This window comes from Protopterus annectens, chromosome 15.part0 (assembly GCF_019279795.1).
Source record: "Protopterus annectens isolate FY-2018-M chromosome 15.part0, PAN1.0, whole genome shotgun sequence".
Classification (NCBI taxonomy): domain Eukaryota; kingdom Metazoa; phylum Chordata; order Ceratodontiformes; family Protopteridae; genus Protopterus; species Protopterus annectens.
In genome coordinates, this window is record NC_056749.1 from 419,444,331 (window position 1) to 419,462,767 (window position 18,437).

General features: G+C 37.4%; 1 pseudogene; it reads right to left on the minus strand.

Annotated features, from left to right (window-relative positions):
- Nucleotides 1-3,821, minus strand: part of LOC122789840 — a 46,488-nt pseudogene extending 42,667 nt beyond the window's left edge.
- Between the last annotated feature and the right edge of the window lie 14,616 nt (nucleotides 3,822-18,437).

Sequence of the window (18,437 nt, forward strand, 5' to 3'; positions counted from 1 at the left end):
GGATTGAGTCCAGGTAGTTTGTACTGCAGTGCTGACCTTTGTGTTGTACACCGACAGGTAGCATGCTATTTCTGCATCCATCCATCTAGCATTTGGCATTGACTGTTACTACATTTCTGCATAGGATGGGGGAGGGGCTCATCTGACTATTATTACATTTCTACATAGGATGGCGGGGCACACCTGACTATTTTTACATTTCTACATAGGATTGGGGGAGCACACCTGACTGTTATTACATTACTATGTAGGATGGGGGGGGCACACGTGTCGATTTCTACATTTCTACACAGGATTGGGGGGGCACACCTGATTGTTATTACATTACTACATAGGATGGAGGGCACACCTGCTATTTCTGCATTTCTACACAGGATTGGGGGGGCACACCTGACTATTACATTACTATGTAAGATGGGGGGGGCACACCTATCTATTTCTACATGTCTACACAGGATTGGCAGGGCACACCTGACTGTTATTACGTTACTACATAGGGTGGGGGGCTCACCTGTCTATTTCTACATTTCTACAAAGGATTGGGGGGGCACTCCTGACTGTTATTACATTACTACGTAGGATGGGGGGCACACCTGCACTTGTACACATTTGCTATGACTGTACTGGTATGTCAGGTACTCCATTTCATTCTGTATTCTTACCTATCATGCTGACTAGAGGCATACCAGTGTACTACAGATCGTAGCTTTGGTTGTCCTGCATATTAGTGTCTGACTTCGTACCCTTCAGAACTAACATCCCACTGCATGACCTGCTGCAGTCTGTCTGTGTAGGCCTGGGTGGGAGGTTAATCATAGCCATCATTCAGGGGCCATAGCACAGGCTCTGTCTGTTTGGGTTTGTCTACACCTGTCCTGCTGGCTGAGACTGTTGTTGGGTATGTGAACCACCCTGACTGGCATGTGTGAGTCATATGGACACACATGTCAGCCAGCACATTTCCTGCAGTGGGTTATGTCACCCTGTGTAGTACTGGCTACCATGGTGACTCCACTATGTGTTACAGATGTCATGGTGCCACTATGGGTGTCTACTTTCTGCTGCCATAACATTCAGCCACCCAATTCCCTTGCATGCTCACATCCATACCATAGATACAGGTAACAACACATTCTGCTCCATTTGGAAATTAGTGACTTACCTTGAGGGTGTGCCAGAATTGTGGATGGTGCTGGAGGGCTGCCTATGTTGGATGCACATAGTACACTCCCTATACATGCTTGAGCACAGGTAGTGTCATGTTTGGCATCCCTTTTATTGTATGTGCGAGTCTTAGAGAGGTGTCATTCCCTGGGTCCCTACTGTGTCAGTGTATGTGCTATGTGTTGTCTCTTTACCACAGCCTCGGCATACTGGGCACACCTCCATCTGCCTACTGGGGCAGGATAAGGTTATTCCTCTGAGTCACTCTGTGCCTGTGCAGGCCTTGGCATTGGTGCGGGGCTGTGTGGCCCTGCCCCATGCTATTCCTGCTGTAGCTGTTTCCACAGGATCATATTGTGTAGCATGGCACATACCATAACAATTTGGGTACATGTAGCTGGTGAGTACTGCAAGGTTCCACCAGATGTGTCCAGACACTGGAACCATGACCTGAGCATCCCAAACACATTGCTCTATTATAAGTCTGATATGTGTGTGTGTGCCTCATTATGGCATTCTTGTTCAGGTGTGTGTGCATTTCTGATGGGTGTCATCAGCCACGGCTCCAGTGTATAACCATCATCCCCCACTAGGTGACCGTAGGGGATGTCCCAGTTGGCAAATCTCTGGTACAGCTGCATCAGATGCCATATGTGGGAATCATGATAGCTTCCAGGGCAGCCAGCACACACATTCATCACAGACGACCTGGCAATTGATGGAGGGGATGCTCCTACTGTTGATGTAGGCCCTACCCTGATCACCGGGTGGTGCTTTGATGCGTATGTGCGTGCAGTCTATAGCACCCACTACCTCAGGGTATTCTGCTATTTGGTAGAAGAGATGCATATTGCTGGTCAACACCTCATGGGTGTTGAGGAAATATACTTGCTCTATGGCATGTGCTGACATGGCATCCAGAAACTGTTGGAATACTCTAGATGCTGATGCCTTTGAGATCCCCATGATATCCCCAGTTGAGCTTTGTGAGGTACCTATGGCTAGTATTCCTTGGTCTACACATACCTTGGTGTCCACTGGGATGGGTTCCCCTCAGTCAGTTTGGTGTGTCAGGTGTGGCCAGCACAGCTCAACAGTTTGCTTTAGGAGGTCTCTGTCCACCCTATAGCGCTCCACTATCTCCAGCTCATGTAGCCCCTGGTAGGTTACCCTGGATCTGTACACTCTTCTCCATCTCCTCACTGTGGGTTGATCGGCAGCATTCACATCCTCACCACCCTCAGCATCTTGCACATGTTGTTCTATGTTGTCTGCTGCAGCCCATCTCATTTTATAGGTTTGTTTGTTAAAATTTCCCCGCTTGTATACACTGGTGGTGTAGACTGTGGGAAAAAACAGAGGGGAAGGTGTTTGCATAGTTTATAGTAGTGTTCTGGGCTGGGCTGGTCTGCTGCCTGCGTAATTGGCTGATTCTGATACATTTCACCTGCCAGCTATGCTACTTCCTTGATTACCTTCCTACTGCTGTTTTCCCTTCCCATTGTCTTTCTGTTTAAGCCCAGGGGCACGCCACACAAACAGAGTGCTCAAATGTGCACAGTGCTGCTATTTCCTAGTGTAACATTTTTTTTCTTCCTTTAAAACCCGGTGTGTGACGTGCACACCAGCTTAGGCAATGTAAAGAGTGCTAGGCAGATTCAGACACACCCCTAGCTTAGCTGTGCTAAGCTATGAGCAACAACGTATTCTGTTCATTAGCAAGCTGAAGTTCATTTTCCAAACGATCCAACTGAAGTTTCATTGATTGCTTCTCTGCCTAAGCAATATAACCTCATGGGGAATTTTTTCTTCTTTCAAAGTTTCATACATCAGCTGCTACATTAAACAACAATTTTCTCTTTTCAAATCATTTTCTTCCTCTCATTCTCCAGAGATATGATGGCTGTTTGAGCTTCAGACAGCTGACGTATCTGTGTTCTCTGGACATTTTCTGCCTATAAGCCAGCATTTTCCCTCTCATCCCTCAGTTCAGCTACTTCAGCTTCCAGTCCCTTCATCCTTTGATGCAATTGTACTTTTTCTCTCAGTAGGGCCTCGATTCTTTTACTTTCTCTTGTGGGATCAACATGAATCATTTGCTTGTGCAGAATTTCTTTGTCCTTCCCCAGACGTGTAATCTCAACTTCATACTTTATCTTGTTTTCTTCCAGCACACATGCATGTTCTTCCTTCTGATGTTCAAATTCAGATTTTAGGAAAGTGTATTCATAACAAAGTTTATTATATTCAGATATGTACTTTTTCACTTCCTCATCTAGTTTCCGGAAGCGCTCTCTCATGGGGGTACTCCAACTCAGTCTGCAGCTGTGCTTTCAGAAGTTCAAGTTTTTGAGGAGTCATCACCTGAGCCTTCAGCTCCTCCATTTTTCTTGTTTTATCTAAATGTTCACCGTGTAATTCAGCAAGCATCAGCTGGAACTTATCTTGCACAGTTTGTTTCTCTATAAGCTGACGTTTCAATTCATTTTGTGACTTTGTATATTCATCCTGCAACCTTGTATGTTCAGCTTTAAGAGTTAATTTGTCTTTTGGTGTTCGCATCTCATTCATTCAATTAACGTTTTCTGCAGCTCATTGTTTGAGGATGTAAGTCCCATATCTAAATTCAACTGAGGAAGGGGATTTGAAGCATTCATTGTGGAAGTCAGAGGAGCAAGCTATTGCTGAATTCAGAAGTGAATGTTTCACCAATTCTAAAGATTAGCTCTATACAACTCTGCTGTGGTGGGCTCTACCTCTACAGATGCTATCCCAGATTAAGGTACCTCTTCCACCTGTTTAAATTGGGCCTCGTTCCCATATTTTAAAATAAAAAAAAAAAGAAAAATATGGGAACGCGGCCTGTTACTAATGTATGTCCCTTTAATAAAGCAACAGCAACCAAAATTGTAAATGATGTCAATACAGGAACTAAAGATGAACAGGAAACTTCAAAGTCAGTTCAAGACAGAAGTATATACAGAAACTTACAAGAAGTGTTAGCATAGAAACATATAGAAAAAAGAAAGGCATTTGAATGAGGACTCCCAGATCAAAGTGAATGCAGAAAGAATAATAAATAGGAGAATGCAGAGTTAGGAGTCTATTTCTGCTGGTTCAATCTCTTCAAGTCTTTTTTGTATTTCTAATACCACAATGGGAATGGGCCACACTCCTAAGTCAAAGTATGATTAAAGTTCATGAAATTAGTATTTTTTCAGTCTTTGATGTTAGCCAAAAGTGCTCTTCGTAGTACCAGCAATGTGCTCAGAACTGACTCCTTCTGTAATTCATATGGAGTTATGTGTATTGGCAGCATATCTAAATATGACTGTAAATTCCTTTTTACAAGACCCATTGCTCCCACTACTATAGGAACTGTCAGGGTATCATTCTTCCACATTGCTCTCATTTCTGCCTGAAATCTTGATATTTTATGACTTTGGGTCTCTCTGTACGTAAGACACTGTAATTGCTGTGTGTCTTCTTTTTATGGACTACTATATTTCTGTCATTTCTTTTTGAACTGTTGGTGATTGGTGATCCCATGTAATATAAACATCATCATTCTCTATAATGCTTTGTGTCTCATGTTTCCACTGCTTCACAGCTACTTCAGTATTGTAATATTTGCACAATCGGCAACAGTCTTGCCACAGTATTATGCCTTTTAGTACACAGGCCTTCTGCCATTAGAATATCACACTCAACAACAAGATGTGTGACTGTTTCTAGTTCTGGTTTACAGAACCTGCATTTGTCTGTTTCTCCCACATATTCAATGGACTTTGTAAACCAACATGTGCATAGCCCACTATCCTGGGCCACCAATATTAACCTTTCATCTTTTGCCTTAAATTCACCTCTCCATAACCATTCCTGCATCAGATCCTGATTGACATGAGGTTGTTCCAGGAGTTTGCTGTACTTGCAACTACATTTTTGCCTTTTCCACAGTTCATGCTTTCTCAACTGTTACTTCTTGTATTATTTCTTTTGTTTTTTGGCATATTTATTTGCTGCCTGATTTTTGTCTACTTCAAGTTTGATTTCCATTCCCACTTGACACTGATATGCTTCTGCTAAACTAATCAGGTAAGTCATCTTAGACTTGTTCCCTCATGTTTTAAAACTTGCACTATGTTTGGGTCTAGTGAAGTCAGTAGATATGTATGCAATCCCACGACTGCAGATCTATACATGTAATCAGTTTTGAGGAGGCCTATACCTCCTTCAGAACAAGGAATATGTAATCTTGGTATACACTGATTTATATGTATAAATTGATTAACGTGAAGCATTTTTCTTGTTTTCCTCCAACGGATCCAATACCTTTTGGGGCCAGTCAATAACCCCAAAACTCTAACTTAGAACAGGAAGAGCAAATTGGTTTATAGCTTGGACTTTGTTCCTAGATGTCAGGACTGTTTTCAGTATTAATTTTAATCATCTAAAGTACTCCTTACTGAGTTTTGTTCTCATTTGGTCCATGTTTTATTGTCGATCCTTAATCACTTCCCAACACTGCCAACAGATTAAGTTCCTTTATATCGCATTCCTGTCCCAGAATGATATTTTCTTTGTGCTGCAGCTTTCCTGCTTTAAATGTTGCCTTTGCACATTTATCAAGATGAAATGACAGTCTTATATCATCTGAAAAAGTTTTCACCACTTGCAGTTGTGCTTTCAGCACCTCATCTGATGAACTATATAGTTTTAAATCATCCACAAAAAGAAGATGAGAGGTCTTTACACTGTTGTTTTCTATGAGCCAAATTGTAACCGTGACCTAATGTGGTAAACAGAAAGTTGAATGCGTTAAGGGCAAGACAAAAGAGCAGTGGTGACACAGAGCCACCCTGAAATATCCCCCTTTGAGTTTTTATCCCTGGAATAATAATTTGTCCTTTATCATGACTTAGCTGGAAAGTGGTTTTCCATCATTTCACGGTCACTGGAATATAACTGATCAATACACTGTGCGTCTTATACATCTGTAAGCAGTCATTTATCCACGAATGTGGGATAATGTCAAATGCTTTTCTGTAATGTATCCATACCATATTTATACTCTGACCCCTTCTCCATTATGACTCTATTTAACAACAACTGATCCTTTGTTCCATATGACTTTCTTTTGTTACTCTTTTGTTCTATTGCCATGATTGACTTTTCTTCTAAATAATTATAAACTCTGTCAGCATCAGTTCCAGGATATAGTTTATACATCCTCAGAAGGTAAGTTATTGGTCAACAGTTTTTAGGATGGCTTGCAGGATCACTCTTAAGGAGGAGTATCATCCTTCCTGTTGTTAACTAGGTTGGTGTCTGTGCAGCATGCACATATAAGTAGTTCTTACTCAAGGCTAAATATTCATTTAAAGATGTTAATACTTTTAGACAGAAGTTAGGTACTACATCTGGACCTAGGTATTTCCAATTAGAAGCTTTTCTTAATTTTGTTTCAATTTCTCTGACCATTACTTTTCTTATTTCACATCCTGTACATTTGAACTTCTTACTGTTTTTTTTTTCTTTACTTCTATCCATTCAGCATCTTTGTCATGTTCCACAGGATGTTCATAGATATTTCTTCAAAGTTTATTTATTTTATTTTATTTAACATTTGTTAACCGGGAAAGTCCGACTTGGAACAAAGCCAATTTTCAGCGGAGGCCCGGGGAGAAAGGCTCCAGATGCATGTCTTTGTAATCTAAGTGTATCTATTTCTTTTTTTTTTTCTTTTTTTTTTGGTGTTTCTGTTCCTTTTGCTTTATTTCCAGATTTTCTATAAAATATGAGCTTATTCTGCACGTTTCCTTTATATTTATCTGCATATCTTCTATGTTTTTCTGTCAGTGCTGATATCCTCAGTTGATTATTTGCATTAATAGACAATAGATCATAGTCTGTTCTGAAACTGCACATTGCTTTAATCACATCTATCTTTCTAAGTATTTTTCTTGATCTGTTCCATCTTCAACACTGTTTTAACAGTGACAGTTCTTGCTTTATAGTTTTCTCAGTTCGATGCTTCCATGATGGCATTTGATTTCTTCCCTTCTTTCCCCTTATTGCTCTATGTGTTTGTGGTAAGAGTTTATCTGTTATTAATTTATCTGCACAGTAATATATCTTATTTGCTTCTGTTATATCACATGAATTTCTGTTAATAGACTTGATTACTGTGTTCATTTGTTTTATCAGACTTCTAACATGTTGGGTCTTATTAACTTTCTGTAATCTATTTATTTCATCAATCTTAACATGTCTAATGCATCTCTTTTAAATCAAGCAACTCTTCCCCTAGATCATTTTCTTCTAAATTTAGGACAGATTCTTTGTTCTCTGTTTCCTATGGGCATCCAGGTTCCAGAACATCTTTCTGTGGCATAGCCTCTTCAGCTGCATCCTGCATCATTCATTGCTCTTTCATATAGGAACTCACTGGCCTGTCATCCACAACATCAGAGTTGCCACTGTTTCCTGCTCCTTCCCTTGTTGTGTAACTCCAAATGAACTTTTGTACTGGCTTCTTACTGAAGGCACTAGAGTATCTTCATATGGCAAGTGTTCAGATGCTTCCCATTCCACCTGTTTATCCTTAAATTGTGGACTCATTATTCCTACACTAAATCCTTCAGTTCTCAGGTAATCCATAACTTCAGTTTCTTTTTCTTTAACTTCTCCATTACTTATCATCTTTTCTATTTCCCCCTTTGTTTTTTTATTTTTTTGTATTGTAACATTTTCCACATCCAGATGCCTTTGCCTATATTTCTGCTTTTTTAATTTCTCCAAGTCTTTTGGGTTTCTAATACCATGACAGGAATAGACCCATTCCTAAGTCAAAGTACAGTTAAAGATGATGAAATTAGTATTGTTTCAATCTTTAATGTCAGCCAAAAGTGCTGTTTGGAGCAACCGCAATGTGTCCATTAATGACTCCTTTTGCAATTCGTATGGAGTTACATGGATTGGTAACATATCTAAATACGATTGTAGATTCTTTTTTATAAGACCCATTGCTCCTACTACTATTGGAACTGTCTGAGTATCTTTCTTCCACACTGTTCTCATTTCTGCTTGCAGATCCTGATATTTTATGACTTTGTGTCTCTCTGTACACAAGACACTGTATTCACTAGGTGTGGCAATTTCAATGATCAATTCTACTCTTGTCTTCTTTTCTTGGACCACTATATCCGGTTTTCTAGCATCTATCTTTTGAACTGTTGGTAATGGGTGGTCCCATGTGATATAAACTTCATCATTTTCTAAGATGCTTTGTGGCTCATGTTTCCAGTGATTTTCAGCCACTTCAATACCATAATGTTTGCACAATCCCCAGCGCAACAATCTTGACACATTATTATGCCTTTCAGTATACAGTCCTTCTGCCATTAGTATGTCGCAAACTGCAAAAAGGCGTGCAACTGTTTCCAATTCACTTTTACAAAACCTTCATTTGACTGTTTCTCCCACATGTTCAGTGGACTTTGTAAACCAATGTGTACGTACCCCACAATATTGGGCTGCCAATATTAACCTTTCATCTCTTGGTTTGTATTTGCTTGTCCTTAACCTTTCCTGCGTTCATTCCTGACCAACATGAGGTTCACCCAGAAGTTTTCTTTACTTGCAACTATATTTATGCTTTTTCCACATCTCTTGCCTTTTCATCTGGTCCTTCACCTTATATTCTTTCTTTTGTTTTTTGGCACATTCAGTTGCTGCCTGATTTTTATCCACTTCTAGTTTGATATCCATTCCTGCTTGATGCCGATATGCTTCTGCTAACTTAAGCAGAGAAGTCATCTTAGATTTATTCTCCTCATGTTTCAAAACTTTCACTCCTCTTGTGAGGTCAGCAGATATGTGTGGAGTCCCCCGATTGCTGATCTATACATATAATCAATTTGAAGGAGGGCCATCTCTCCTTCATAACGGGGACTATATAATCTTGGTATGCACTGATTTTTATAAATCATTTGGTGAGCATGAAGCATCCTTCTTGTTTTCCTATCTAATCTATCCAACACATTTGGGGCCAGTCAATCACTCCAAAACTTTGAATTTTATTCCTAGTTGTCAGTGCTGTTTTCAGGATTAATTTAAGTCTTCTGAAATATTCCTTATTTGCATTTGTTTGTGTTTTATTGTTGATCTTTCATCAGTTCCCAAATATTTATACACTCCCTCTTGTTCAAGTTCTTTTATATCACATTTGTGTCCCAAACTGATGTTTTCCTGATGTTGCAGTTTTCCTGCTTTAAAGGTTGCTTTTGCACATTTACCAAGACCAAATGACATTCTTATATCATCTGAAATATTTGACAACTTGCAGTTGTGCTTTCAGTTCCTCATCTGATGAGCTATATAGTCTTAAATCATCGACAAAGAGAAGATGAAAAGTTTTGTTGTTTTCTAGAAGCCAAATTATAGCCATGGCCTAAGTTGTTAAGCAGGCAACTTAATGGGTTAAGGGCAAGGCAGAATAGCAGCGTTGAGGGTCACCCTGAAATATCCCCCTTTGAATTTTTATCTTTGGGATAATAATTTGTCCTTTATCATGGCTTAATTACAAAGTGGTCTGCCACTGTTTCATGGTCACTGTACTGTAGTCGAACAATGAAGGGTGTATCTTATACATTTTTAAGCACTCTTTTATCCATGAATGTGGGATACTATCAAATGCTTTTTTGTAGTCAATCCATGCCATACTTAGAGTCTTCCCCTTTTTACAGTTCTCCACTATGATTTTAATTAACAACAAATGATCCTTTGTTCCATATGACTTTCTTTTATTGCCCTTTTGTTCTACTGCCATAATTGCATTTTCTTCTAAATGACTATAATCTCTGTCAGCATCAATTCCCATGTATAGTTTATACATCGTCAGAAGACAAGTTATTAGTCTATAATTTTTAGGGTAGCTTGCACGTTCACTCTTAAGTAAGAGCATTGTTTTTCCTGTTGTTAACGAGGTTGGTGTCTGTTCAGGGTGTGCATATAAATATTTCTTATTCATGGCTAAATCTTCATGCAAAGATGTTAATACTTTTAACCAGAAGTTAGGTACTGCATCTGGCCCTAAGATTTTCCAATTAGAGGCTTTTCTTAACTTTGTGTCAATCTCTCTGACTGTTACTTCATCCCATTTCATATCCTGTAAACTTTGAACCTCTTATTCTTTCTTTAACTTATTCTATCCATTTAGCATCTTTGTTATGATCCACAGGATCTTCATAGATACTTCTCCAAAATGTATCTATTTTTTTCTTTTTTGGCGGTCTTTCAATTTCTTTTACCTTATTTCCCAATTCTCCAGAAAACTTTTTTGGATCATCAATAAATTGCTTATTTTGTACTTTTATATTTATTTTTATATCTTCTAAGTCTTTCCGCCTGTGCTGAAAATTTTAGTTTTTTATTTGTGATAGTGCATGATAGATCCTGGTCTGTTCTAATACTGTGCATTGCTTTTATCACATCTATTTTTTGTAGTATTTTTGTTGATCTATTCCCTCTTCTATAATCTTCTAACAGTGACACTTCTTGTCTTGACAACTTTATAGTTTTCTCTCTTTGATACTTCCATGATGGTATTCGATTTCTCCCCTTCCTTTCCCTCACTACCCTGTGTTCTTGTGGTATAACTTTATCAGTTATTTATTTAGTTGCACAGTAATATATCCTGTTGGGAATTCCTATAATATGCGCCAAAATAGGATGTTCATTTCTTAAAAAATTGTATAATTCTTCCGTAATTCTGTTATCCAATAGGAACTCTTCTATTACTAAGTCGATCCATCTATGACCGAATCCTAAAATCCTAAAAAAAATCCTATTTTGGCGCATATTATAGGAATTCCCAAGATCCATAAAAATTTACAGAATCCTCCATTTAGACCCATTATATCAGGGTCAAAATCGAAAACATTTAATTTAGGTGTTACAGTGGATCATTGGACAAAACATATATACTTCAAAGTTCCACATTTAATTAAGGATTCTTGGAACCTTTTGAATAAATTAAACCAAGATGCATGGGATGCTGATATAACATTCATTACAGTGGATGTAAAAGACCTTTTTTCCTGCATTCCCAAAGACATCGGCCTAGAATATTTCTGTAACAGCTTGAGGAAATACTCTGGATTTACATGGGATAAAATTCAGCTCATCATGAGTATGATGGAACTCATTTTGGACCACAATTATATCTAATTTCTAGGTGAGAAGTTTAGACAAACTAGTGGTGTGGCTATGGGTGCATCTTGTGCACCCATATTTGCAAACCTAGTAATGCTTGAATGGGAGAACCAGTTCATATTCACTAGTGAATATTATAGACACATGTTACTGTACACTCGGTTCTTGGATGACATACTTATTGTGTGGAAAGGTGATACGGAAAATATTCCAACATTCATCAACTACATCAATAACATGACGGAATTTTTAAGATTCACGCACACTGTAGAAAAATGGGGAATACCTTACTTGGACACTTACATTAGTACAGATGAACAAGGGTATGTGTCTAAACTATATAGGAAACCTACATTCTCCAATGATTATATTCAGTATGGAAGTTGTCACCCACCTCACACTTTCAAGAATATAGTAAAAGGACAGTGTGTGAGAGCCGCACGGATGTCATTTACTAAAGAAATTATGTCTCAAGAACTAGATTTCATACATCAATTATTTCTAGATAGAGGATACCCTAGTGGTATGCTGACTGATGTGGTGAATTATGTTAAATCCCAATGGGGCAGGAAGTATAAACCATTATTAGGGAAAGAAGAAAATGACACCCAGACCAATAAAATATTTAATAGACGTGTATGTGTTATTATGTACAATCCCTTCACCAATACTGTTAAGGAAATATTACGTAGACATTGGTACATTTTTAACCTTGATGAAGAAGCAAGGAATACGGTAGGTGATACCCCCAATATCATCTTAAAAACAGGCTGCAATCTAAAAAGACTCACAGAAAGAAGTGGACACACTATGATGGGGAAACAATGTAAAACAAAAGGTACGAAGAAATGTGGCACATGTAGGCAGTGCCAATATATTAATGAGGATAGCAGTGTTAGACTGAAAAATACTACCCATAGTATATGTAAATTCAAAGTAGGAAATTGCAACAGTCATGGAATTGTATATTTAGTGACCTGCACAAAGTGCAACGCGTATTATGTAGGTAAAACAGAAAGAAAATTTAAAACTAGGATCTACGAACATACCTACAAGATGAAGAAAGGTGATGAGAAAAATGCTCTCAGTAAACATATTATAACAAATGGCAAGGACCATTGTTTCAAATTTGCTATACTAGATCAGGTTGAGAGTACAGTGGGGAGTGGTAATTGGAAAGCTAAACTGGGATCCTTGGAGAGTAGATGGCAGATAGTTTTGGACGCCACCACTCACCCAGGACTCAATGAATACATTAGTCTAAAACCCTTTCTAGTTTTAGGATGTCCATAATAATGATGTAATTCTGGCCATCCAGCATTTTTGAATCATTTATTTATTTTATGATTGTTGCTTCTTATGTCCTGTAATATGGTTATACAATAGTCCAGGTAGGTTGTTCATAGGTACATATAATACATGCTGTTTATTCTTGTACATTTAGAAGCTATGTATTCAGCAAATTTTATGTCTGCTATTTATTCTATAGTATTTAAATGCAGTCTCCAGTTATATTATATTATTTATTATATACTTTATGCATATATACATTTTTCATATTTTTCACATTTTATTATAGTAACAAGTTTTTGTGTTATAGTGAAGTTGTGATGAAATGACGAATTGTATCAGTAGCATGGCATGTTTGTAATACAAAAGCACACATTGTGTATTCAATAGTTTTTTCAACAGTATTTTTAAGTATTTGATTCTTATTAGAAAGAGTATTTTTAGGAAGGTTTTTTTAAAAAATTCGTTTTTTAAAATTCAGTTTTGGAAATAATTATAATAAGGTGTATTTACAAGTGTATAAATGAATATGTAATTATTAATTAGTTGAATTTGGCGCCAAAATTTGGCTATTTAAACTTGTGGCGTAGATAATTAAATGGTTCTGAAGAAATCTGTCATTGACAGATGAAAGCGCTTAACCTTCACAGCTTTATGAACTTCTTGTAACCTTTGGATGTGTTTTATGAAATAAATCGTGTTCTTTATCAGTTGGTGGAGCTTCTGGTTAACAAGTGATTTTGCCTCCGTCCTGCTCGAGTTCCGGTACTGGGATCGGACACTTTTCACAGTTATTTATCAGTGTCACCTTGATGAGATTTTGTAAAAACAGGTCCACCTCGTGAAGGTACTCACCAACACTTGAGGATGAATTCAATTTCACCACTACTACTCTCCTTCGCTTGCTGACTTTTTCTCTCTCCATTCGGACCCCTAGCTAGTTTAAGGCAGGGAAAGTAAATAAAGGTAGACACTAAGTACCAGAAATCTGTAAACCAATAAAAAAGTAGAACTGATGATACTTTTTGTTTGTGCGTATACTTTGTTACATGTAAATAAAAGAAAGTGAGAGGGTGATATCCACTTACATTAGGGAAGAAGGAGAGAGAGGGAAGACCTTTAAAGAAAAAAGAACATTTATGTGGGCTGTACTGATAGCAGAAAAAGTAAATAATAATGTGATATTTGTTGAGAAACTACTCTCTGCAGGAGAACATATACTACTATACATAGCTATACCAGTGTTTTGGGGAGACAAAGCTATGCCTTCCACTTAAAAAAAAATTAATGAAAAGAGTGACCTTAAGTTAGCAGGCTTACAGATAAGACACATAAAACTGCTTCATGGGAAATTGAAACTTTAAGTAGAGCAAGGGAGGATATAACCAAAGTTGTAGTGAGATAAAGAAAAAGATGTTCTTATTACTTCTTACCCCTAATCTGAGTTGAAGTATGACCTCTTATATACAGTAATTAAAATGGAAGAAGTAAAACATCTGTTACTAATATCAAAACCTTATAGGGCACTAGTAAAAAAGATAGCCATGTGTGAAGAAGTCACCTGTGAATGTGCAAGACTAAAGTAATACTATTAGCCAGATTTTACTAACCAAGCATAATGAAAGTAATAGATAATATTTGTGCTTGTCCAGAATGCCAGAAAATTGCATCCCAGCCAAGATATAAAAGTCCCTTGATTCCCATGTCCAGAACTGAGAGTTGATATAGAACTTAGGGAAGGCTAGATATTGTACAAGAGATGGCAGTAGAGCAACTGAAGATGAACTAACAAGAAACTCTAAAGTAAAAGTCAGCTCAAGACAGAAGTATATGTAGAAACTTACCAGACATGTTAGCACAGAAATATGCAGAAAAAAGAAATACGAATGTGTGTGTGTGTGTGTATGTGTGTGTGTGTGTGTGTGTGTGTGTGTGTGTGTGTGTGTGTGTGTGTGTGTGTGTGTGTGTATATATATATATATATATATATATATATACAGCCGCACACACATATACAGACACACAAACAAGTGTTTCTATCCCATCACTTCCAGCCAGTGTGAATGGCCATTATACTAAAAGACATAGAAATATGAATCACTAAATAATTCACTAAGGGCAGCCTGGCCGTAACAGCCGCAGGAAGTATGCACTGTTGCACTGTGTATGGTCACCACTCTCTAAATTTCATTACCCTCCAGTTCTCACTTGCCACATTAACTGTGCTTTAAATAGGCTTTTACATACATACATATATGTGTACACATACACACACACACACACACACAGTAGTTTTCAGTGATGGTAGGTAATATTTTCCTACTCTACATCCTTCTCTCCTGGCTTAGATTAGTAAACTGCCACCACCTCAAATTATCAGGTTGGGACCACCCAATTACTGTTTCCCTATTGCTAGTGAACCAAATGATAGTAATACAATGTAATACATTATCCACCTGGTGAATACAAAACAATGGAATGCACTACCCACATGGTGAGATAGCACAATGGAATATAGTTATATTAATAAACATACATGATAATTCACAGAGCAGCCTAGTCGGAGATGGATACTAGTAGTTTGCCACCAGTTAGGAATAAATACTCCCTTATTAATTCATAAAAACATCCTAAACAGACAGCCATAACATTTCAAAAGTGAATAAACAAAAATGCTGTGCTAAAAAAAAAGAATGAGATAATACTGTAAATATATATATATATATATATATATATATATATATATATATATATATATATATATATATATATATATATCTGGAGAGAGATACAACTGCCCCCCCCCCAAAAAAAAAAAAACAGGAAGTAATCTTTTTAACATAGTTCAAGAAATAAAGAAAACAATTAACTATGGCTATTTTTTTTTGTTTATTCTGAACTCCAAGACTTGCTGAATCTTAATATAAGTGTATCTGAATTTTCAGGCAGAGACTCTTACTCCCAAGTCACTGGCTGCAGGTAACAATGCTTCTCCTCAGCTCTTCTGACAGCTGTGCTGCTTAACTGCTCTTGTTTTTCAGCTATAGTTTTTTTTATCTTTTTTCCTTCTCTGTTAGAAGTAGATAGGGGTTTCCAATACTAAAATACCTCTTGTTTGTTTTATAATAATTTCGTTTGTAAATAGTCAGCGGCTATGGTGAAGTGGTTAGCGTTGTCACCTCACAGCAAGAGATTGTCCGATTCGATTCTTGGCTGGAGCGCCTTCTGTGCAGAGCCTGCATGTCCTCCCTGTGATCGACTAAACTTTAAACAAAAGACATGCATGTAGCATCTATATCATAACATCAACAGCTTAGGTTGTCGAATCCTAAAACATCAACACTAAGCATCAAAAGCTAGCAATAGCGAACAGCCACATCATCAAATTCTTTCCTCGGGTGGCCATCCATAAACAAAATAAACAAACACACCCAAACATAGTGGGGGGCTTTGCACTCCACACCCCCTAATGTGGGAGGCATCCCCATAACTAAATATACCAACTCCAAGATCGCTCTACATTGGGAAAAGGGCAAATCTCCAATAACGGCCATGCAAATTCTTTCACAAGGAAAGAATTTGATGATGTGGCCATTTGCAATTGTAAGCATCAGATGCTTAAGTGTCAATGATTAAGCATTCGACAATCTAAGCTGTCGACAATTCAATAGGAACCCAGCAGGTAGGTGTGTGAGTGTGTGTGCGCCTATTTTGAAGGTTGGGTGCTGGGCTGAAAACTTGACACTGCAAAATCATACTTGGACCGGTGATCTGATGTGGCGACCCCTAACTGGGGATATGTGCATGTGTCTGTGTGTGTGTGTATAGAAATATATCCCATAGGTATTGCACAATGAAGACTCTCTAGCTTGGTTGGGTCTTTCTTTCAGTTTTTGCCTGTTTAGCCTTTGGTTTGAATGTGGTTTGGGATATTTTGCAGGCATCCTTACATCTAAGGCTTGAGTCTAAGCTCTGCGTTTCTAAAGTATAGCCAAACAATGCAATTATAATGTACTGATGAGGTCATAAAAAGCTAAAACATGCATATTTAAAGATAGTGATGTTTTGTTTTGGTGGCTTGAATATACCCACAAAGATTTAAAAAGTAAAAGGTAAGAAACTCCGGGCATACCGAAGTAAATAAACCATTATATGAAAAACGACGATAGCTTATGAACACAACAAACTAGCAAACATACAACTAGAAAACTATTTCCAATGGAGGTTATAATATCATGCAACTATTAATCTAAACTAAAAAGAACCGTTTTATGAAGTATATGTATGTGACAACACTTACTGGTACTCTATATCCTCCAGAGAATCTAGCACATGAAGGAAAAAGAAAAACAGAAACTTTTTAATCAAACCATTGTTGTCCAGTGGATATCTAAAAATAAATAGTTCAGTCTGACAGATGGCTGAATCCCCATGTTCATAGAATTCTGTTGGTACAACATATTGCACTACCAGAGATTATTACTGTTATAGTTATAAAGGCACTTATACTTCAGCTCCAAAGACTCTAGACCATGTGTTACATTTCCTGATCATCTTTCATCAGAGTTGACATCTTTTTTGTTTAGTTCTGCTACCTTAACCACAACACCAGAGACCATAATTCCTGTCTGAAATTGGCCCCTTCTTCTTTGTCTTCCATGCCCTTGTTATAGTTTTCTTCAGCAAAAGCAGCAATAATAGATGCAATAGATTCAAGTCTAAATAAGGTAGAGTGACAGTGAGATCTTATCCTAGTAGGAATAGTGGTGCATGTAAAATAACTATGCCTGGTTTCATGGAGTTATCCTCACTGTAGTGTGATCTTGGAGTTGGTATATTTAAGTAGTGGGGGTGTAGGGGGGGCACAGCTCCCAACATGGGGGATGCAAGGGGCTTACCCCCCTGCAAAACAATGTTTTTTATTTATTTTCTATTTATTTTGCCGATTTGGTGAATCGGCTTCCACGAAAATGCAATTTTGCTGAAGTGCACTTTCGCAGAAGTCATGTACTTTTCTTGTTCAAAATAATGTTAACTTCAAACAAAAAAGCAGACCCATATATATATATATATATATATATATATATATATATATATATATATATATATATATCTATATATATCTTCTACCCCACCAAGATATGCTTGACAGTTTAAAAAGTACTGGATTAAATTAGTTATCAAGATTTGAAGAACTATAATGCTAACAAATTGCTCTTTCTAGGTACATTTAAATCAAATGTTGTTTGGATCCATGTCCTTAAACAGTGAACACTCCCAGGTATCTGTTTAGTCCCTCCCTTGTTTTGTCTACTTATACAAAATATAACTGTTAACAACATGTAGTGCTCAAAGTTTGATGATGACTACAAAACTGACTCTTCTGTTTCTAATGTAAATGATCATATGGTCATACAACACTTCTTAAAGATGTTATATACAAAGCAAGTGCTAATGGACTTGCAATCATCGCTAATATGGTTAAGTAATGCATTTTGGTGTAAAAAAATAAACAGTATCCTTAGGTTGTAAACAAAATGTATCTTAGAGCAAATCATTTCCTATAAACATTTGTTTGCTAACATCATCAATTCTTTTGACTTTACAAGGACTGTGAATCATATCATTAGAGAAGGTTTTATGAAAATCTGCATATAATTTAATTCAATCAATTCAAAAGATGATTAAATTATGATCTCTCATTTTTACATCTGTAATTTATCTTGTAACAGAGCACTATTCTACTTTTTGTATATATTCTTCAGTAC